We start from the raw sequence: 23,038 nt of genomic DNA, 5'->3' as shown, positions 1-23,038 counted from the left end.
ATATAATTTTTTAATCATCCTCTCATCAGTACCTGTTAAGATTTTATCTAATTCGGTAAAATTCATTGTAAAACCCTTCTGTCTTTCTATCTTTATCATATCTAGAATGTATTTGTACATATGAATACCAGTTCATCTTTATCTCTTGTTCATCTAGTTCTTGTTTTATTTTGAGTTCACCCTTTTCATTTAATATTTCACTATATCTAACTATGTGTTCCATTTTAAAAACAATTGGATATGCAAATGCCTCTATAGATAACCAAACTGATATTTTCATATAATGTTGTTTTCTTATTTTCTCCCATATTGACAATAATGCTTTTCAAATATAGTGCCTCCTAAAATATCCATGTGTTTTACTTTCCTTATACCATAGGTATGCGTGCTACCCCAATTGCAAATCATCACTTTCCAACGTTAACAATCTAATATTTCTCAAAACAATCCATTCTTTTACCCACATCATTGTTACTGCCTGATAGTATAATTCCCAATTGGTTAATCCAAAACCACTTCTTATTCTAGTATTCTGTAACAATTTTAATTTAATTCTTGCCTTCCTTCCCTTCCATATATATTTCAACATTATTTTGTTTAAGTCCTCAAAGTATTTTTCCCTAGTTTAATTGGAATTGTCTGAAACAAATATAAGATTCTTGGTAATGTATTCATTTTTATTGTAGATATTCTCCCTATTAGAGATAGTTGTAAATTTTCCCATTTTTAAAAGTCTGTCGCAATCTGTTTTAATTTATAATAATTATCTTCCTTTAGTGTTCCACATCTTGCTGTTAGTTGTATTCCTAAGTATTTTACTTTGTTTGTGATCTGGATATTCAATTTCTCTGTCAATTCTTTCCTTCATTTTTAAATCATATTCTTAACCAAAATCTTAGTTTTGTCTTTATTTATTTTCAGTCCTGCCATCTGGCCATATTCTTCTATCTTTTCTATCAATTTAGGCACTGTTTCCAATGGTTCTTCCAATATAAAAACGAGATCATCTGCGAACGCTTGTAATTTATATTCTTCCTTTTTTATTTTCATTCCCTTTATTTCTCTATTATCTCTAATGTTTCTATTTAACACCTCTAAAGTCAATACAAACAACAGTGGTGACAGAGGACATCCTTGTCCAGTTCCTTTTTCAATGTTAATATTATCTGTCAATTCTCCATTTATCATTACTTTAGCAGATTGCTTATGATATATTGCCTCAATTGCTGTAATAAATCTTTCACCAAAGCCCATCTGATCCATTTGTAAACTGTCAATTTACATTATCAAAGGCTTTTGTGCATCTAGGAATACCAAGGCCATTTGCTTCTCTGGGTATATTTCATAATATTTCAATGTATTCAAGATTATTCTCATACTATCCTTAATTTGCCTCTTGGGCAGAAATCCATTTTGATCAGCATATATAAAGTTATTCAAATATTTTTTGAGTCTTTCTGCCATTATTGAGGCAAAACTTTTATAGTCTGCATTTAGTAGGGATATAGGTGTATAGTTTTTTATTTGTTGTGGATCAGTATCCTCTTTTGGTATAAGAGTAATATAAACCTCTGTCCATGAATTAGGTATTTTAGGTTTTGACCAAACCTCATTCATCACTTCAAGTACTGTAATATTTAAAGATTCTTGTAGAGTCTTGTAAAATTCTGTTGGTAGCCCATCTGGGCCCAAAACCTTTCCTATATTTTGTCTATTTATCACCTCAGTCAGTTCTATCATCGTTATTTTCCTTTCTAACATTGTCTTAATATCCTCTGAGCCTGTGTTCTGATGCAGCTCCCCAAACACTACAAACCCTCTGAAGTCAACTCAAACATTCCTTTATTAGGAATGCCGGCAACCTCGGCAAAAAGTTTCTGTCTCAATGCAGTCTAACAAATCCATTCAGCCAGAAGATGATTTGTTGTCTGCCACATCTATTCATCTCCACCTCCTGCCTTTTATCATCAGAGCTAGGATGGGGCTTCATTAGCAGCAGTGGCTCTTCCTTCCCAAGGATCAGTCCACAGATTTCTACTGCTCTCCTCTTCTCTGCCTTCTGTGCATCCATGCATCAAGCACTTGACTCAGCTGTTCCTCCTTTTCCTTAACAGTCACCTCCAGATCTGGGGGCTGTTGATTTTCCATCTGAGGGCTGACGGATGGCCCAGTCTCCAACTCTGTCTTTCTGACTCTCTCTACCAGCTCCATTCCCTCTTCCCTCTCAGAGCTCTCAGGTTGCCTTGATGCTGACCCTGATTCCCACACCGCCTCCTCCTCTGATTCAGCTGCTGGGGGGGCCAGCAGGCAACAGGCCAGAACAGCCTGGTTTGTTCTCAGTCTTTTATTATTTTTTTAACTTTTTAAAAAAAATATTATTCTAGAAAAAAACATTTATTTGACATACATTTAAAACAGACAAATCTATCTATCTATCTATCTATCTATCTATCTATCTATCTATCTATCTATCTATCTATCTATCTTTGGTTATTCGAGAACTCCGAGAAGCACAAAGCCAAAGGCACAAGCCTGAAGATGACGAATGAGATTTCATCGAAACGTCGCCAGGATACTTCCAATTTTACGTGGGAGAAAACCCGAATAAAGATCCACATACAAATACCTGTGTTTTCTATAATGTTTTCTTAAGTTTTCGTGGGTACTTACATGTATGGTATTCAGCTTTGTTCAGGTATTTTCCCACATCATTATAGTAGTGCTTTTAAAGTTGTAGCAACGTTTCGGCAGAATCTCATCTGCCATCATCAGGCTTCTGTATAGTGTTCATCTGTGAGTCAGACTTTCACAGCCATTTCTGTTTTAAATTTGGTGCTAGCCTATGCTGTGCCAGAATGGTTTTTTCTTCATCCTGATTGGTTGGGAGTCTTGGTCTGTGTTTATTGGTCTTGAAGTTTGCTGTGTTCTGCTTGATTGGGTTTCTAATATCTTCTGTCTGTTTTGTTGCAATTTTTTTGTCTTGATTGGCTGGCAACATTGTGTTTCCTATATTGGAGGCTTTTAGTGTGGCTTGGCTCTGAGTAAATGGACGTCTATCATTTATTAGGAAGCTAGGTTTCATCTGGGTGCCTGGTTGGGGTGTGTTTGAGCTGGAGGTATCAGGAGGAGCCTGTTCGTGCCCAGGTGTTTGCCTGGCTTGTGGTGTGGAGATTTTTTTGTTTGAGAGTGCAGGCTTCCAGATAATTGACTGTCTGGTGGAGTCATCTCTTCTATTCATGCTTTTTATTTATATTTAATATTTAATTTATATTTAATATAAAAATAAAATGTTTATATTAAATATATTATCTTTTTTTAAAAAAAAAATCATATCAGTGGTCCTCAGGATTTAAAAGTATGAGTTTGGTGATCCCTGAGGTCCAAAAGGTTGGTTACCCCTGTTCTAATATAAAAACCAAATCATCCACAAATGCCTGTAACTTATATTTCTCTTTTTTTATTTCCATATCTTTTATTTCTTCATCTTGTCTAATATTTCTAGTTAGCACTTCCAAGGTCAGTATAAATAATAAAGGGGACAGTGGACATCCCTGTCTTGTGCCTTTTTTAATATCAAAATTCTTTGTCATGTCCACATTTACCATCACTTTAGCTGATGGTTTGTGATATATTCCTTTGATCATATTAATAAGTCTCTCCCATGAATTTTAATTGCAATAACATAAATTGCCAATTAACATTATCAAATGCTTTCTGTGCATCTAGAAAGATCAACACCATTTCTTTTCCAGGATGTGTTTCATAATACTCCAATGTGTTTAAAATAATTCTCATATTGGTTTTAATCTGCCTCTTTGGCAGAAATCCATTCTGATCCACATGTATAAATTCATTCAAAACCCTTTTCAAACTCTTTGCTATTATTGAAGCATATATTTTATAATCCACGTTCAATAAGAATATTGTCCTATAATTCTTTTTTATTATGTTTTTATTAAGTTTCTGTTATTACAATGTAGAACATCATAGTTTCAACAGCATTCTTGACATCTATACAGGTTCTTAAGTATCTTAATACATTGTATTTACATTTATCAGGTATTAATTAATAACTTTAACTATAATTATTGTTTTTATATTTACCAATTTACATTTTACTTTCTTAAGGATTCTTACAATTAAGTTTCTTGTCTTATTTCTTAGTTCTGTTTGTTACCCAGTCATACCATTTATTCCAAATTAAGAAATATTCAGAGTTTTCCTTTTCTTTCAGTTTCAGCGTTAACATATTCATTTCAGCACTTTCCATTACTTTTTGTAATATTAATTTTTAATTAGGAATAATTTGATATCGTAAAAGGAGTGAGACAAGGGTGTCCATTATCACCTCTGCTATTCATTTTGTCCTTAGGAATGCTACTAGCTGTAACCAGGCAAAACCCAGAGATACAAGGGATTTAAATTAGAAATGAAGAGTATAAAGTTTAGGCATTTGCGGATGATTTGGCATTTATAGTGGAAGATCCAATGAACATGGGACAAATATTGCTGCAACAAATAGAAAAATTTGGAGAAGTAGCAGGATTCAAAATAAACAAAAATGAAACTAAGATGATAGTCAAAAACTGTACTATAAAGCAGAAAACAGAATTGGAAAATGTAATGGGACTGCAGATAGTAAAAAAGGTGAAATATCTGGGAATTTGGCTATCTTCCAGATGTTCATCATTAAAAGAGGATAATTACGTTAAATTGGTTAAGCAAATTAGAAAAGAATTGGAACTATGGGCGAAATTCAAACTGTCTTTATTGGGAAGAATAGCGATAGTGAAAATGAATTCCCTACCAAAATTAATATATTTATCTCAAATGATCCCAATTAAATTAGGAAACCATTTTTTACAGAATTAAATAAAATAATGTCCAAATTTGTCTGGTTGGGCAAGAAGCCACATATCAAAATGAAACTATTACAAGATTATAGAAGCAGAGGTGGTCTTGGACTACCAGAATGGGAACTCTACTACCAAGCAGCGGTGTTGAACTTTTTCAAAGACTGGGTCAAGTTAAGAGATAAGAGAATTCTAACACTAGAAGGACATGACCTCCAGATAGGTTGGCATGCATTTTTGTGGGAGAATAAAAGCAATATACATACTTACTTTAATCATCATCTAATAAGGGACTCACTGATTACAACATGGAAGAAAATTAAAAACAAACATTATATGGAAATACCACATTGGCTGTCAACCATGGAGGCCATGATCCACCCAAATAGATTAGATTTTTTAAAAATTGTAAGTTATGCAGAATTATTGGACAGTCAAGGAAAATTAAAATCAAATCAAGAACTAAAAGAAAATGGAATTATAATTGATTGGTGGCCATATTTGCAAATCCAAAATAAATACAAAAAAGATTTGAAAGTTTTTGGATTTGATAAAGGCAAAACCAATTAGACAAAATTCTATTGAGACCGGAACAAAAATTTATAACCAAAATGTATAAATATTTAGTAGACTTTAAAATGGAAGAGGAAACAGTGAAAGGTACAATGATAGCATGGGCACAGAATTTTGGATATAATATAGAATTACGGGAATGGGAGAAAATATGGAACATAAATTATAAGTTAACTATATCTTCAGCATACAAAGAAAACCTGTATAAAATGTTTTACAGATGGTATTTGGCCCCAACAAGATTGGCAAAAATTTACCCCAATGTAAGTCCAAAATGTTGGAAATGCAAAAAAGTTGATGGTACATTTTATCATATGTGGTGGCTATGCCCCGAGATCAGTACATTCTGGATTCAAATTAAAAATTGGCTGCTATAGATTACTGGTTATCAGATTGAGCTCAGACTAGAAACCTTTCTTCGAGGAATTATCGAAGAACAAATCCCCAAAGAAGCAAAATATTTACTGCTACATCTTACAACAGCCGCCAGAATAGCTTTTCACAAGTTTGGAAAATTCCCAATATTCCTGTCCTATAGTTTTTTATCTGCATTAAATCTGAATCGTCTTTTGGTATAAGAGTAATATTTGCTTTCATCCATGAACTTGGTACTTTCGCTTCTAGCAGAACTTCATTATAAACTTCCAACTTAACTGGGCGTAATGTATCTTGTAAATGTTTATAAAATTCTGCCGGTAACCCATCTGCCCCTGGCATTTGATTATTCTTTTGTCTCTTAATAGCTTCTGTCACTTCCATCATAGTTGTTTATTCATTCAACATAGCCTTAACTGCTTCAGGTACCTTAGGAGGTTCAGATTGTTCCAAATATTGCTTTATCCTATTTTCTGAGGTTTTCTCCTGGTTATATAGTTTTCCATAATACTTTTGAATTATTATTTTTTTATTCTCATTTTGATAATAAAGAGTCTCTTTCTCGTTTATTAGTCAATGTATCAGGATTTTTTCCTTCTCTTTATTCAGTTTATATGCCAACCATATTTTTGGTTTATTCGCATTTTCAAAAAAGTTCTGTTTCACACTTTTGATTTTTTATGCCAGTTCTTCTTTTTCCAATAAGTTCAATTTATGTTTTATTAAGTCCATTTGATTTTTCAAATACTTTTTTTGTGGTTTTTTTCTATAATTCTAATCTTTTATGTTCTTCTAATATTTTTTATTTTGTTTCTTCTTCTTATTATTATTCTTTCCTATGTAAGTTATAGTTAATCCCCTATTATATGCTTTACCAGGTATCCCATACAATTTGCAGGGAGGTCTCTTCTTTCCTGTTCTCTTAAAGAAAAAGTCCAGTTCTTTTTCCATAGTTTGTATAAATTTTTTGTCTTGCAATATTACTTGGTTCAATGTTCATCTCAATTTTCTTTTTCGTCCTTTCCATATAACTTTTACTGGATTGTGATCTGCCCAAACATTTGATTCTATTTCTGCCTCTTGCACACATGCTTTCAGTTCTGATGACATCCATGCCAATCTATTCTTTACTGAGATTTATGTCTATTTGAGTAGAATGAGTATTTATTTTTCTTGGGGTGTGTTTCTCTCCATATGTCTTGAATGTCTATTTCTTCCATCATTTTAAAGAAAGTTTTAGGGAGTGTTTTCCTAGCTTTTTTTACCTGTTTTACTACTGTTATAATCAAGTTCTGCATTTACAATTGCATTGAAATCTCCTAAGACATAGATATTTTCATATTCCAATTCTGTAATTTTCTTAAAGAGTTTTCAAACTCTTCTTGTTTATTGTTTGGTGCATATTTCACTATCAACAGTATCTGCTTATGATTCATTGTTACCACTACCATCAATATTCTCCCATCTTCATCTGCAAAAATTTGTCTAGCATTTATTGTTTCTATAACATATAAAGCCACACCCCTTTTCTTTTGCTATGCGATGAGAAATATAGTTTCCCAATTTTGGGATATTCCAATAATTTACTGTATTATTTTTTAATGTGTACCTCTTGAAGGCAGATCAAATCTAACTTCAATTTTTCTAATTGTTTAAAAATCATTTTCCTTTTCATAGGTAAATTCAGTCCATTTATATTGATTGATAGATTTTGTTTCTTCCATCATTTACTTGTAGATAGGTTTTATTGTACTAGTTGTTCTTATTTCTCTCTATTCTTTTGCTCTTGCTCCTTCTCATTCTCTTCTTTCTTTTTGTTCTGTTTCAATTTCCTCTTGTTGTATGCTTCCCTTTCCTAACAGCTTCTCAAATTTTTTATCATCTATGTCCTCTCTTCTCCCTTGTTTCTCATATGACACAATATACTGGTCATAGAATTGCTCTGCTTTGTCTATTGTATCCAGTCTTTGTCTTTTTTTCCATCCAGGTCACCAATATTTCCCTGGGTATCAGCCATCTGAAGTTTACTACATGCTTAATAAGTTGTCTTGTCAAAAATTGGTGTTGTTTCCTTGTGTCTCTTACTCTTCTGGGTATCTGTTTCAGGACTACTATTTCTCTCCCTTTATATTTCAGTGGGTCATCTTTTGCTTTTTGAAGTATTTCTGCTCTTGTTGCCTTCTTTGAAAATCTTATATGCACTTCTCTGGGGAGTTTATTCTTTCTCGCATAGCTTGTATATATTCTAAATATTTCATTTCCTGTTTGCTAACCTCCAATGCATCCGCCAACATCTCTGCCATTTTTCCAGCAAGATTTTCCCCTTTTTCCTCCTCAATATTCTGAAATCTTAAAAAATATTCTGCTCTGTCCATCTCCAGCATGATTATGGATCACTCAAGATCCTTGTCTATCTGTGCAAGTCTTTATCCATCTTTTCCACCTTATCTATTTGTTCCATTTTTTTTTCTACTTGAAGGATGGCTTGTTAAGAAGGGGTTGTACTACTGCCTCCTTCAAGGAAAGCAGCACCAGTTCCTCCCACAATTACTGGTATTATGATTTATCCCAGTTTTTAATATGTAATTCAAGGCAGCAAATACTTCATATGTAACACCTACCGGCTATTTTCTCCATAAAAACAATTCTGTAAGATAGATTGGGCTGAGAAGGAATGGCCCAAAAACACCCAGCCAGTTTTCATATGTAAAGGAGGCATAGAATTTACAGTCCTCTGATTTCTAGGTGTAACTGCTACATCAAGATAGCTAACAATGAAGTATTAATCACCACTTGGACTCACCATGTGCCACTTAACCAACAAGAAAGGGGAGGGTTCATAAGTCATGTAGTGAAACTTACTGCCCTGAGGATTTTGTCAACTTCCTTGAGAGTAAGCAGCTCAAACTCTTCCCAGATAATCAAGCTTAGATGTGCCCTTGTAACTTCCAAAGGATTTGCCCTACCAGCAGTTAACTCTAGATGAGGTCACACATCTTTATCCAGCAGGTGCCAAAAATATTCCTCACAGCAGCCCTGCAAGGGCTTCCCTGTCCTTCCTTATTCAGAAGGAAGGTTATCCTAAATAAGATTGCCAGTTGACTAACTAGATATTCTCAGAGCCAAGAAATAATCATTGCCACAAGATAAATCCTAATAAAGTTTCCTATCTATGTTTGATCAGCTTCACTGTTTTGTCTTACTTTAGCAGTACTGTATGCCTGTGGTATGACATTGAAATAGAAATGGGGCCACTGCACTATATATCTCTGCAGGCTGCATATCGACTTAGAAAGCCAATATGTTTGTTTATTAATTCATCAATACATTAAAATAAGATAACAACTAGCTATACCTTTTTTATACACAAACTTTTTTTTTATCCAGAATGCAACAGCATGGATAGTTATGAGTACAACTTGCAATGCCAGCTACAATGCCGCACTCACTTCCAGATGGCTTGCAGGCACAATTCAAAGTACCACTTTTCACTTTTAAAACACTACATAGTAAGCGACCAAGTTATTTGAGAGACCATCTTTTTTCTGCCTTTATCAAGCTCCCATAGAGAAGGCACACTCCAGATTTGAGATCTTATCAAAAGATCCTTATAGCTGCAGTTAAGTTGAACTTGTGCAGGGTTGCTTGTTTATTATGTGTGTGTGTGTTTTTTATCTGATTTTGTTAAATATTTCCTAATTGAATTTTAATTTGGTTCGATTAGGAATTTTGTGGCCTCGCATACAGCCCATGGGCCATATGTTTGATACCTCAGTTCTAAGTACAATCACAATCACATAATCGTTATTTTTAGTGGTTTCTAGCACTTAACATCTATTTGGATGTTAAGGATTCAATTAACAACCAGTATGTTTGCTTAATGATCTCTGCAAAAAAGATAATAAAATTGGTTACGATCAGGTGATGACCCATTTAATGACCACCATGATTTAATGACCCTAATTCCAATGCAGAACTACCTGTAATGTCATCAAGTATAATACCTGCCTTTTAGCCTGTTTTTTCCACACATGCAGCAATTAAACTACCTGTTTCTACATTTATTCCAGTTTTTTTTTTCTCATTTTAGAGGCTAATCTCTGAATATAAATTGAATTTACTAAAAGCAATTAAAATAGTTCCCTGTGGGTTTATGTGCAATTTATCACAGTTATTTTGCAGGAACATATTAGTGAATAATTATATTAATAAGTAATAATAAATTATTTAGTTATGTATAAATGTGTTTTAGATATTTCCTTATCCTTTCAAAGAAAAGCAATTATTTTTTGGCATGTACTGAAACATACAATTTCTTTCATTTAGAATATAGAATGATAATTAAATGTGTTGTAACTATCTTTTAGATCTCAAAAAAACATTCAAGTAAAATTTGGAATAAAATGCTTTGATTATACAGAGCATATCCATAGTATGTATATACTCTGTTTTCCCTAGTTGTTCTATGCTTGCTTGTGCTTAGTTTTCTGTTAGAGAAGAAACGTGGCAAATTCACTATAATGAAATGAAAATTTCTAATGTCTGAAGCAGATGATATTCTAAATTATCAATATATGATCTGTAAAAACTTTGTAATTTACTTTGGTAATTATGCAGTATTTCTATATCTTTTTAACTATTCTAAAGCATTTCTCTTTATTGTCATAAAGATATTCAGCTGTTGGTTATATTTACATACATGAGCGTAGGTATTTAATGGAATAGAATGACTACATATTTGAAGGTACATTCATTCATTCTCTGTGTGTCTTGCAGACATACACACATATATACCCATGGTTGCATACATTTCCCATATTTCATGTTTTAGATGTCATTGCATGCAGAACTCCCATGAGATAAGAATTTGGGAGGAGTAGAAGGGAGATGAGATTTGATTTGCTTATGAGCTTGGCAGCAGATGTTCTACACAAATCCAGCTCCCTGCATCCAGTCAGTTTCCATGGTGATGGAATCGGTAATTGTTGAGCTCAGGCACTCTCCCTCCTCTTCTCCATATAAGTGAAAACTGGGAATGCATCTGAACTCTCCCATAATAATTCCTCAGCCCTAAAAATATAGCAGAATTGCTAATGGGGATGAGGGGGTGGGAGGGGGGTGGAGAGGCTGTGTAATCTCCCTACCCGCTTCTTAGGATCAAGGCTATCCTCCTAGAAAATATGGCAGCTAAGGATGCTAAATAAATGGGCAGGAGTTTCCCTGAGAAAAGGCAGACTCAATGATAGGCTGCTTTTTGCTAGGTGCTTGCCAATTGGAAAACAACTAGCCTTCAGCCCTCTAAACATAAGCAAAGCTACACTCTCTTTCTTTTTGACTTCAACTATATGCCAAAGGTGTGTAAAGAGGATCTATTTTCTCATGGCCAGCTGAAAACGGATCTCATAAGAAAGCTTCACCAGAGGCCATCTGCTGTTCAAAATTACTCTTCCTTCTGCAGAAAAGCATTAAGTCATTCCTCTGCTGTAGTACCAAAGGAAAATTGGCTGTTGTGAGTGATGGAGCCACAGGATTTCTGTAAGTAAATACCTATGGATTTTTAACCCTGTTCTTTTCAGTTTGGGAAGAAATTAGAGTAACCATCAATTTGACAAACTGCTAAATTATTCTAAGTGCTAAAAGGTTTGTTTTTTTAAACCTAGCAGATTTTATTTAATTATTCTAAGTGTACAAAGCTACAATAAGTTATTAGTTGTCAGGTTCAATTTTGGAAGCATACAGTTTGGCAAAATCCTCAGTTTGTTTTAAAATAATTTAATTAGTTCTAGTATTTGATACATTTATAAAAATATTTTTTCATTCGAGGTCTCCTAATTATTAGAGCATGTTTCCCCCACACACACACTGAACAAAGTTAATTCAAATAACAAATCAAATAAATTATGTTTGCTGGGTTTATTATTGTTATTATTGTTATTAGTAGTAGTAGTAGTGGTAGTAGGAGTAGTATTCAGCACATTGATTATCTGTCCAATCTGTTTTAATTCAAAAAAGAGAGAGCTTTGCATTCCAAAATAAATTTTTTATATATATTTATTCCTATGAGGTATAACAATTGTATCTGTCTTGGACAAGTGAGCATAGAAATTCAGAATTCTTTCTTTTCTGTGAAAAAGAAATTCTTAATTTTATTTGCTCTGCTTAGTCAGCTTACATTGCAACTCCATGCATGTAAGTTCAATGTGAGTAACTTGTAGACAACTGTTAACATTGTCAGTATATCTCCAGTTTCCTTTTTCCACTGTCTGTCTCAATCCTCCAATGTGTAGCTTCTAGTGAGAATTAAAACAATATTATTTGATCAAGTCATTGTTCGTTACTTTTTATATAATGATATCTCATTTTGCCCTTCTAAGCACTATAAAATTTTATGGAAGTAAGTTGATGCAATCTATATTTTTCAAATATCTCTGTTGGGGTTTGTGTTCCAAACTTCTAATCTTAATGCATTTTTGCCCCAAGAATTTCACATATGTTTTTGAAGATACATTATAAGAAAGACTCTGTTCTTGCATGTGAATAATCAAAATAAGTCTTTGATCAATATGTGATGTCTACAGACCATGAAAGATAAATTGTACAATAGGACTGAACATTATGAATATTTCCAAATGGATTCCTGAAGGACCTAATTGAACTTCTGTTCAGATTTTATTTGGCTATTAGGAGTACACAACAATATAGTTAATTGGATCCAGGCGCATGCTTTGAAGAGACCTTCTGAAATTAATGGGACAAGTATGTCTTAAGTAATTTAAACCCTATCAGTTTCATTGTTTAATTCTCTTCATGACCAAATTTGAATTCAGTATAATGTTGCTAGGTCTATATGTCCATGCTAATCATCAGTTATAATGTAGAAAGCATTATTTCACAATTTAAGGTAATCCAATTCTGGTAGAAGCAAAGTAAAATGTTAGCCTTGAAATGAAACATAAATTGGTCAACACAGTAACTTATTCTTCTTTGTCAGTGCTATTTTTCACTGAAAGTTCTGCCATAGATAACATTCCACATAGATATAGCTGAAAGCAATGGCTTTTTCTCCTAGAGAAAAAAATCCAATGAAAAACATTATAGCTTAAATCAACCACTCATCTTTTGCTAATATTTCAGGGATACGGTTAAAATATAAATCTGCCAGCTTCAGTTACTGTTAATATCCAAAGACTGCTTGCTAGGATTCTTGAGTTTTCTATAACCTTGTTTGACAGGATTTGTTTACTAGTCTCTATGCAATAATGGCTGAACAGTGAGAGATTGAGAAGGCAGGTTTTTTAATTACTAAGCTTTGGGTCATGGATTGTGACTCTATTGGTATATAGCCACAGCAATGGTTGAATTAGAAAAATCACCCTTGCTGTTAAAGCTCCCTATGAATTTCAGGCTTGAATGTAAATAAGAGTTTTTATTTGCTGTCAGGCCAGGGCTGTTGTGTATTATACCTGTTTCAAAAGGAATTGGTTTCTGCATCATCATTCCCAAGAATCTGGGCAGACTGATACACTCTTCCAATACTGAAAGTCAGTAAGAAGCAATTGAGGTATACCCTATAGGTAACATTAAAATACAATTCATTGAACTGAATTGATATGGAAATCATTTAATTTTATAGACTAACCCCATCTTTAACTATCTACAATAGACATTGGTGTGAATGCTAGATTTTCTTGTCTTTTCTGAAATGAAATTATCATGCCTAGGAGACGTGCAGCTTAGAATATAAGATATTATAGTGTGGGTTTCTCTTAGCTTGTGATTTAAGCCAACTGGATGTATAGTATATTGTATACTCTATGCTCTCTTTGCCTTAATAATTGTTGGTTACATGGTTGGTTGGTTGATTGATTTGAATAGTAGTGGGTAATTGAATGGATTTGATATGCACCAAATATATGCAAAAATATGGGTTGGTTTTATGGCTTGGCAATCATATCTAGTTTCTTTTTAAAACTTTTGTCATAATAAATCATAGCCTAATCAAATTAATTTAAGGACATCAAAACATTTTAGTTTGCTCAACTAGTTTTTCAGATAGTATTATAAAAACCTGGGAGAGGGACAGGCTATTTTAATAATGCAGGTTCTTCCTATGTATGAATTTAAGCTGTTTCTTATTATAATGTAACATTACATTATTTTCTATCAAAAGCATGTAAGGAAGTTTTACCAATCGTAAACAGTTTTACTGTAGACATTTGTTATAAAAACCAGATAATGTACTCAATTACCCAAATGAAGAACACAACAGAGGGGAAAAAAGTATGAATCCAAGATACAAATAATAATTTGCATTTGGTAATGGTAAAAAAAATGATTCTAAAATACCAAATATATCACTTTTATTTCATGGATTTTGCTTAGATTATTTCTGATTGATATTTTAACCAGGAACAACTATGTTCTATTCTTTCCATTATATTTTTGCATGATCCTATATTGTCTGCAAAGTTATTGTCTTAGGGTCTTAGTTATTGCTTCAGTATTCCTTTATGTGAGGATGACAAGCTGCACTAAAATAATTTTATAGTGCACAGGTTAACTTGTATTACCTCATGTAAAGATTCCTGGAAGCACAGGATATAAATGGAATACATTGCAGCACAGAAGTAGTTGAGGGAGAGTCCTGTAAAATTTCAACTTGTGGTACAGGGAATATTGATGGTCAATTAAGATATGGTAGATATGTAAATGGGAGATGATTCAGGAGTTTAAACCAACATGAAGATGTTTAAAATGGATTAAATGTCAAGTGATTTGGACATTCTCATTTGTTGTCTTTCTTGTAAGTTGTTTGTGTTTACCAAAAACTCAGAAGACTTCAAATATTAAAAATAATATTTATTTTGGAACCCTTCCAGATTGACATAGAGTTCATCCCTCTCTGATGCAATAATTCTCAAAAAAATCAACAAAATAATATACTAGTCTGTCCTTGATTAATCAAGGAATTCAGAAAAAAATCTTCATGAAGATAATTGTGTGTATAATAGACAAGTATTTGCTCATAATGTTTTTCATCATGTTTTAATGAGATTACATTTTATAATGAAGTTGCAATGATTACATTGACTAGAAAATGGGAACATCACATACATTTAGTAAAATAGAAATAACTTTAATTTCTTGTTACCATAAAGAAATTACTTGGAAAATTTTCCTAAATTATTTTTTAAAATATTAATCATTACCAATTATCTCTATGCCTCACTCCACTTGTTTGATTTCTCCCATGATTCATGCAAGTAAAAACTGTTATTACTAAATGAAGCTGAATTATGTAAAAAGTAAAGAAGAATCATAAACTTCCAATTAGCTTGACATTTCTTGTTTTTCTGATTTTTTTCAGGGTGATTATTAAGAAAAATCTATCCCTCTTCTGAAAATTTCTGAACAATAAGAACTGTCAGTTTTGATGGTTTCACAATCCCACAATTGTTCCTGCATTTTATAGAAATGCTTCTATGTAGTATATGAAGCAGAATATTTTTTGGCAGTTACATAAGAGCAGTCTTTTGAAAAAGAGTTAATAAATAGAATGTCTTTGATTGTAGAACTTCAGGAATAAAATTTGGTTTGTTTTTTAACCTTCAAACTATCAATATTAGAAATATATTAACATTATTAAAACAAGAATGGAAACAAACACAAGAAGGTTAAACTGTATAATATCCTTGGACTGTTGGCTAAAATATAAGTGGAATCTAATGGGAATCTTTGCTTTTTTATAGTCAATAAATTATCAGGTTTCTATTCAGTTTTAATGGATTCTTCTGATCACAGAGTTCTTAGCAACAGATACCCTTTTCTGTCAAAAGACATATGCCAAATTTCCTGTAAACATGACTATTGATTAAACCAAGCTTTCCTTGGTTTGCTACATTTTTCTTGTAGTGAATTTATAGATTTATACAAGTAAATTGTGCTGCAAAATATATCTTTTCATTGGAGGTCAGGAAAAAATCAAAAGTGCTTGGGGAAAGTTGGATTGCCTACCTCAGAAACATAGATGTAGTAACTACATAGCAATAAGCAAACCTTGGTCCCATAGCAGCTTATGAATTATTTTAGCATATAGGAAATGTAAGTATAGGAATGCAGGAATGAATGTATGATCTTATCCTTAATGTTCTAATCTTCAATTGCCCTATACATGTATGCACAAGTAGACACAGCCCATGCCGCTACAGTTTCACACATTGCTTCTCGAAACTGTAATTGATGAATATGCCTAAGTAATTACAAGGTTTTCATAACCTGGCTATTCTCAACTTCCCATTGTATCTTCCTCTGATCTTGCTGGGTCATGAGTACATTCAAGCACCCTTCCCCAGGACAAGCATAATGACACCAGGGTCAACAACCATTGCCATGGGATGCCAACTATCCACCCCATTCACCATCCATCCATTTCTATTCACTATCTTCTCCCCACCGTCCTCTCACTATCCTATATAATATCCTCTCATTTTCTTTTCCCAAACAGGCACTATTTGAACAAAACATAGGATACATTGGAATTAGACAGATATCTCAGTTTCTAAATGGCAGAAAATAAGAGGAATGAAATGTTAGAAGAAGCTCAGCAGGACAAATGCAGCACCAACAACTTGTCTCAGACATAGAGGGCAAAAAGCCAGAAAAGCCATGGGCTCAGGCCAAAAAACCAATCTATTGACCCAACTTCACTGGTACTACCCCAGCTCCCTCCAAGTGCACTTCATATCACCTTTCCCAAAACTGCTGAGGTCCAGAGAATCTATCAGAGTATTGCTCTGCCAAGTTTGCTTTATTCACACAGAAGGCGGGGGAGGGGGAAGGGAAAATTTAAGTTTCATCTTCTCATAGCCACAAGTACCCAAGGATCAGGTCTAGGATAAATAGCTCATAAAACTAAAGGAGATTACCAATAAAGCGGTTTCTGTGTCCTGGCTGCTTAATACAGTAGAACCTCTGGTCACGTACACTTCTGACTACAACTAAATCGGGTTCCGACCAAAACATTCACAAAATTTTTGAATCTAGTCACAAACACATACTCAGGTGGTGATCAAACATGACCCCTGACCCAGAAATTTCTGAAGATGAAACATTAGAAGATGAAGAAATCGCCAAAGTTATGAAACTAATTATGATCGTGATCAGAGTTTTGACTGTATTCAATTTCTGAATCCACATTCCCACACTGTCTTTTATATTTGACTCCCATTTAAACTATTATCTATTTCACATAATATTTAAAGTTTATTGAAAAAATAGCAGCAAAGAAAAGTATGAACAGCCTGAAAAAATAGATGATGTGGCCTCAAAAGCGGCCATGACCAATGAAAGAATAGATGTTTCTATCTAAAATGACAGATCTCCAGAAAAAAACTAGCTTTGAAGGAAACCAGTTAAGCTTGACTCAAGAACTTAAAGGACTGAAGGCCAACTTTCTCTAGCTAGTTACTTGCTACACAGAAAAGTCTAGGTAGAGGGTTAGTTTGATGAAATGATTTTAGGCATCAGGCTAGAAGGCAAGAGACTGTGCTTTCTAGTCCCTGCTTAGGCATGAAAGCCTTCTGGGTGACTTTATGTCAGTCACTCTTTCAGTTTCAGGAAACAGGCAATGGTAAACCACTTCTGAAATCTTGCCAGGAAAATTGCAGGGATTCGCAACATCAAGAATGGGTACTGATTTGAAGGCATCAGGAAAAAAAAGTCTGGGTGGGTTAGTATTTTTTGTGCTTTAAATTTTTTATTCACACACCCAGAAGAGATAACATTATTTTTCTTCTTCACAATTAAACACCATTTCTGGGGAAATTCAAAAGAGGGAGACGTTCTAGTGAACTCTTCCATTTTTTAATTGAAGGGTAGGGAGGGAAATTTCTGATCAGGGATTTGACTGGCTAGTTTTCATAAATTTATCTTACTAGAAAGGATTATACCCTATAGTTTAGTTTTGGATGAATTCTGAGCTAACGAACTCTGCAAGCTTTCATTGCTAGAGATAGCAGTTACAACTTTCTAAAAGCCATTGATAGAAAATCAATTCCTGTGGCCGCTATTATGATTTTATTTATCTATGTGTGGTATTAATCTGCCAAGAATTTTAGCAGCAACTATTTTTAGCTAGAGATCACTGAGAGGTTGCCCTTTTTAATATTTAAGAGATTGAAATAACAACTCTGATTAAATACTGAATGCATTTCCCTCTGAGATGAGAAGATGATCCCTGCACATCTGGGATTAAGCACTGCAGAGTTCCATTTGAATACATTATTATTATTTCTGGGGAGGCTACATATGCATCAGCTTTATTTCTAGAATCAGCTTTCAGAATTTAATGAAGCTAGAGTTGACTGACAAATTTATACATATCTATGCATTTAAGGCAGGGGTTTCCAAATTTTTTCTGTCCCCTGCACCCCTAGAATGCTTCTGATATATTCTTGCACCCCTTAAAAATACATATAAACCATAATTTTGAAACTTCTAATCTCAAGTTTTCACATCCCCTGGAATATCGTCTCGCACCCCAGGGTGTGAGCACCCCCGGTTGGGAACCTCTGATTTAGGGGATATAAGCAATAAGAATGCAAAAACAATCTCTCAGCAGTGAAGCTTTTTTTTTCAGACAAGTTTTTTATTTTCAATATAAACATACATTATTTTGTGAACATTGCATTACCTGGGTCAAGTCTTTTTTAAACAACAAAAACAGTCATAATACTTATAGGTATGTGTAATTCTAATCTTCCAACTTCCACAGCTTCAACAGAGCTAATCTCTTTTCATAATCCATTTCTCATTTTCCCATTAATTCACTTAGACATAATAACATTTCTTTGCACCTTGTATTTATAGTCCCTAAATACTACTACTGTTTAATATTTTCTAAGAATTATTCATAGTTCCACCATCATTTCAATATTCCAAATGTGTAAGGTTAATAATAACACTAAATTTTGACTATATTTAATCAATTCCAGGACTGTATCTCAAAATCCCATACAGTTTCTAGTCCTTAATTATTTTAAATTCATAATATAGTTTAACATACTGTTAATTATACTATTACAATACAGTTTAATTACTTAATTCTAGATTCCCATCTACTGTCTTGACTTATTTGGATTATATTATTAAATTATATTTTCTACTAGTATATATGCTATTTTCCTTGTATATATTTTCCCATCTCTTGACCTTCTTGAAATTCCATCGTTTATTGATTTTTTTAAATCAACCTTCTCTCTCTCTCTCTCTCTCTCTGAACCTTGTATCTTTTTGTTTTTTGTTATTTTGTCCCTACTAACCTTCCCCTTTTGAGTACCTTTTATTTATTTCTTCTGTTGTATTTGAACTCTCATCAACAAAACTTCTTTTTGATTTTTTTGTAAAGAGATTTTTTTCCTTTTCCTCTCTTATACATTTTATGAGGTTATGTCTTCTACTTATTAATCCTTTCTCCTCTTTATTTTTAACTTCTTGTGTCACTTTTTGCTTTTCCCCTTCCACTGCCTTTTCTAACGTCTCACCTATTTCTTGAGTATCATATTTTTCTTTTTTTCTCCAATTGTTGGGTAGCTTCGACATTCATTTCTGTATCTTTAGACGATCCCCTTGTCTCCTTATTGCCTTTCAAAAATTTACACCTATCTTTTAACATAATCAGTATTCCTCCATATAACTCTGTTATCTCTTCGAAGTCCATTTTGTAAAACCCCTTATTTTACAGTTTACAATTTATATTTCCCCATTCTATATCTCCCAATTGTCCAAATTTTGAAGTCTTATTTATCTGTCCTTCCTTTCTCTTTTCTTCCAACACGTTTCTTCTTTTGTCTCATAGGATGTTCTGTTAAATAACATTAAAAATCTAAGTTCAAATTAAGTTCAAATTAAGTCCAATATTCCAAGTCCAAATTAAATCACTAGATTAATCCAATTATCAAATTTAATTAAGTTTAGTTATTAATTCCTCTTTATAAATCTTCCAAAGGGCAAGAAAGTGGGAGGAAAGGCTCAGTAAAAGCTTCCAAATTATCCAAGTCATCAACAGTAGAGTCAAAGTCAATCCGTCCTCCAGATGTTATTGCTTCTATTTTGTGTATAAAGACTTGTATGTATTGAAATAACTTTATCTAAAATGCTGCAGCTATACTGGATGGCTCTCTTAATCCAAATCCAATATTAAATGGTCTGTCAAAAACAGCTGAGTTCCCAATTAAATCCAGGGGGGTTAAAAATACAAATAAACAAGATAAATTCTCCCCAAAATCATTTTTTAAATTATTTAGTTTTTTCCAAGCTTTCTGTATTTTATTAGCTTGTCTTGGGCTTCTTTCACCTCTTTGTTTTTGATATTCTTTTTCTCCATGTGTCTATCCACTGCTATTTTAAGCTTAGGAATTATCTTTTAATATATTGTTGTTATTTCCAATCCTTAGAGTAAAAGTTGGTAAATTTGTCACCCAGTTTAAATGCTCTGTCCATTCACTGCTCCAGCACAAGTCTTATGGTCCTGGTTATCTCAGTTTCATGAGAGCCAGAAAATGGCTGTCATCCCTGCTTCTTGTTCATGGAGAGCTTGCTTCGGACCTAATGAGGAAATTGCAGTTTTCCTTGTGGTCAGTAAAGTGCCTATCCCTCCTTCACTGCCCCTCCAAGGCGGCTAAGACCCCAAAGGGTCTCCCGACAGCGGTTACCAGCTGGATTTTGCATAATAAATAATCTGAAAAAATTAAATGTTAATAAATACGAGGCAGATAGATTGACTGTTCCTCCTAACACTGTTGGTAATATCTACAATAGCTTTTGCAGTATATGTCTGCATATTAAAAAGCAAGAGATACCACCTTTCCAACAAAGCTATGGTTTTGTGCTGGAAAAGAACTGCAAGGAGATCATACCAGTCAATCCTAAAGGAAATCAATCCTGATTGTTCTTTGGAAGGACATTAACTGAAACTAAAGCTCAAATACTTTGGCCAACAAATGAGAAGTAAGGACTCATTGGGGAACAAACCCGATGTTGGGAAAGGTTGAAAGCAAAAGGGAAGGGACAGCAGGGGATAAAATGGTTAGATAGTGTCATTGATTCAATGGACATGAATTTGGGCATACTCTAGGAAACAGTGAAGGACAGAGAGATCTAGCTTTGGTCCATGAGATCATGAAGAGGTGGACATGACTTAGAGACTGAATATTATTGGTAATATCCATAATCTGCAGTATTTGTCTTAGCCTTTTACATGATAAGCAACAAAATAATGCATGGGCGGTAGCAATTATTGGAACTAAAATATGTCATTTTATTTATTTATTAATCAGCCATCTCACACAAGGTCACCCTCTCATTTTAGTTTTCTAGCTGTTATCCTTTGATTTGTTATTGTTATGCTAAATGAGCCTTTTTTTTAAAAAAAAAGTGTATTTTGATAGAATGTGCATCTGAAGAAGGGAAGAGGGAAACCTCATCAAGAACACCATTATTTCCAGGGATGGAGGCAATACATTTCAGTGAGAAGCTCAAAACAAGAGATTGTACAGTTCTTAACTGGTGTGTGTGTAGGAAGAGGTTCAGGGTACCCACATCCTAGAATCTCTTGGTATATCTATTAGGTTAGAATATTACAGCCTTAATTTAGCAAGGTTCAATTGAGTAGGTGTAAGCAAATAATGAATTGGACTCAATTGGATTTCATTGTATCATCTTTGGGCTTGGACCTCACATGTACATATTATATTAAGGAATTTCATCGTCGGTTGCTTTTCTGGGTTCTGGCATGTGCGTGCAGGGCAGCCACTTGGCCTTCAGGTTTCTGGCATGCATGTGCAAAGACCAGCTGGCCAGTGCTCATGCGCACGCTTGACCCCCAGAAAAGCAATGTCCGATGGCTCCATGTGCCCAAAGATGCGGGGATCCTGGCAGTCGCTTCCTAGGGGAGCAGACCTGTCATCCATGATAGACAGGCTGGGGCTCCCCTCCTTCCCCACCCAAGCAGGCTTCTTGCGTGGCCCCCACCCTCCAACCTGCGGCACTGACCCACATCTATGATCCAGAGCACCTGGCCGGCTCAGCACCACAGAAGAGCAGTGGCAGCAAGGGGCAGGAGCGACTGGCCTACCCCTGCAGCTGCTCCCCCATCAGTGAGCCAGGCCCTCCATGCGTGAGGAGCTGTGCTCTCCTTTGGCCCTCCTGGGGCAGCTCACCTCCCCAATCCCAGCTCATCCATCCATCCGAAATGGAAGCAGCAGTGTGAAGGGGTGGCAGCGGTTCTTGTGCTGCCACTTCTGGCCAGGATGCTGGAGGAAGAGGAGCTGCTGACACTCCTGCCTGTCATCCTGTGGCTGATGCTTTTCTGAGGTGATGGGATTGCACAGCAACTGAGTCTGCGCAGGAGGAATATCTGTCCAGCACCGGGGTAAGAGGTGCACTGGCTGGAAAGCGGTCATTCTCCTTTGACAGAAGTATCCTAAGGGTCACCTGAGGGGCGCTGATGTTTCCTGTAGTCTGCACTTTTTCCCCTCCTCTGGAACCATCAGCACCCCTTAGATGAGCCTGAGGACATAGATAAATCTCCAAGTGTTCAATGACCTGTTAAAAGGATGCAGATTATCAGCTGTCTGCAAGGAATATAAATCCTTCCGTTCCCCACTATCCTGTTAGAGCTGAAAAAACTTCTTGGATGAGAAGTGAAATGTCTTCAAAGAAAAAAAAAAGTTAGTCCAGTTGCCTCCTGAAAAAAAGCACCTATATAAGTCTTACGATATTGCTATTGCTCGAGTTCTGAATTTCATATTTTGTTTCATCCATTCAATTTTTTTCAAGCAGCTTTAAAATTGTGCATTGGGAGATGTGTAAAGCTGTAGTTCTTAACTACAACTTATCTGAACCAGCGCTCAATGACAGCTGTTCCTAGCTGTCGTCTATTGGTTATCTGAATTTTTGCAGCCCAGAATTCACAGTCTGAAATAAGGGTCAAGGACGGAGCCAGCTTTTTTGGTTGCAACCTATGCTTTAATAAGCATCAAAAAGAGCTGTAAGGATTGTTTACATTTTATTTATATGCTAGCTTAAAAATACTGATGTAAGATAAGAAACTATTCTCCTTTAAATGGAATGACATGAGGAAGACTAAACAGGAAACCTTTGAGCTTGCTTTGTTTAGTGTCCATATTCTAATTATTAATGTGCAACTGCTTTTCTTTTCTTATGATTCTTTAACTTTA

At 34.5% G+C, this 23,038-nt stretch overlaps 1 protein-coding gene across 11 annotated transcripts in view; it reads left to right on the top strand.

Moving 5' to 3' along the window:
- Positions 1-23,038, top strand: part of ELMO1 (engulfment and cell motility 1) — a 526,860-nt gene that overhangs the window by 394,873 nt on the left and 108,949 nt on the right. The window contains exon 1 of one of the 11 annotated variants that reach the window (XM_087917599.1): positions 11,212-11,336. The exons of the other annotated variants lie outside the window; for them this stretch is intronic. The gene's annotated coding sequence lies outside the window, so the exon portion shown is untranslated. Of the gene's footprint in view, positions 1-11,211; positions 11,337-23,038 lie in introns of those variants that run through there. 11 annotated transcript variants of the gene reach the window in all.

Source organism: Pseudonaja textilis, chromosome Z (assembly GCF_049901715.1).
Source record: "Pseudonaja textilis isolate UNSWEBS1 chromosome Z, rPseTex1.2, whole genome shotgun sequence".
Taxonomy (NCBI): domain Eukaryota; kingdom Metazoa; phylum Chordata; class Lepidosauria; order Squamata; family Elapidae; genus Pseudonaja; species Pseudonaja textilis.
The sequence above is the reverse complement of the archived record's forward strand: the minus strand, read 5'-3'. Positions and strand labels throughout refer to the sequence as shown.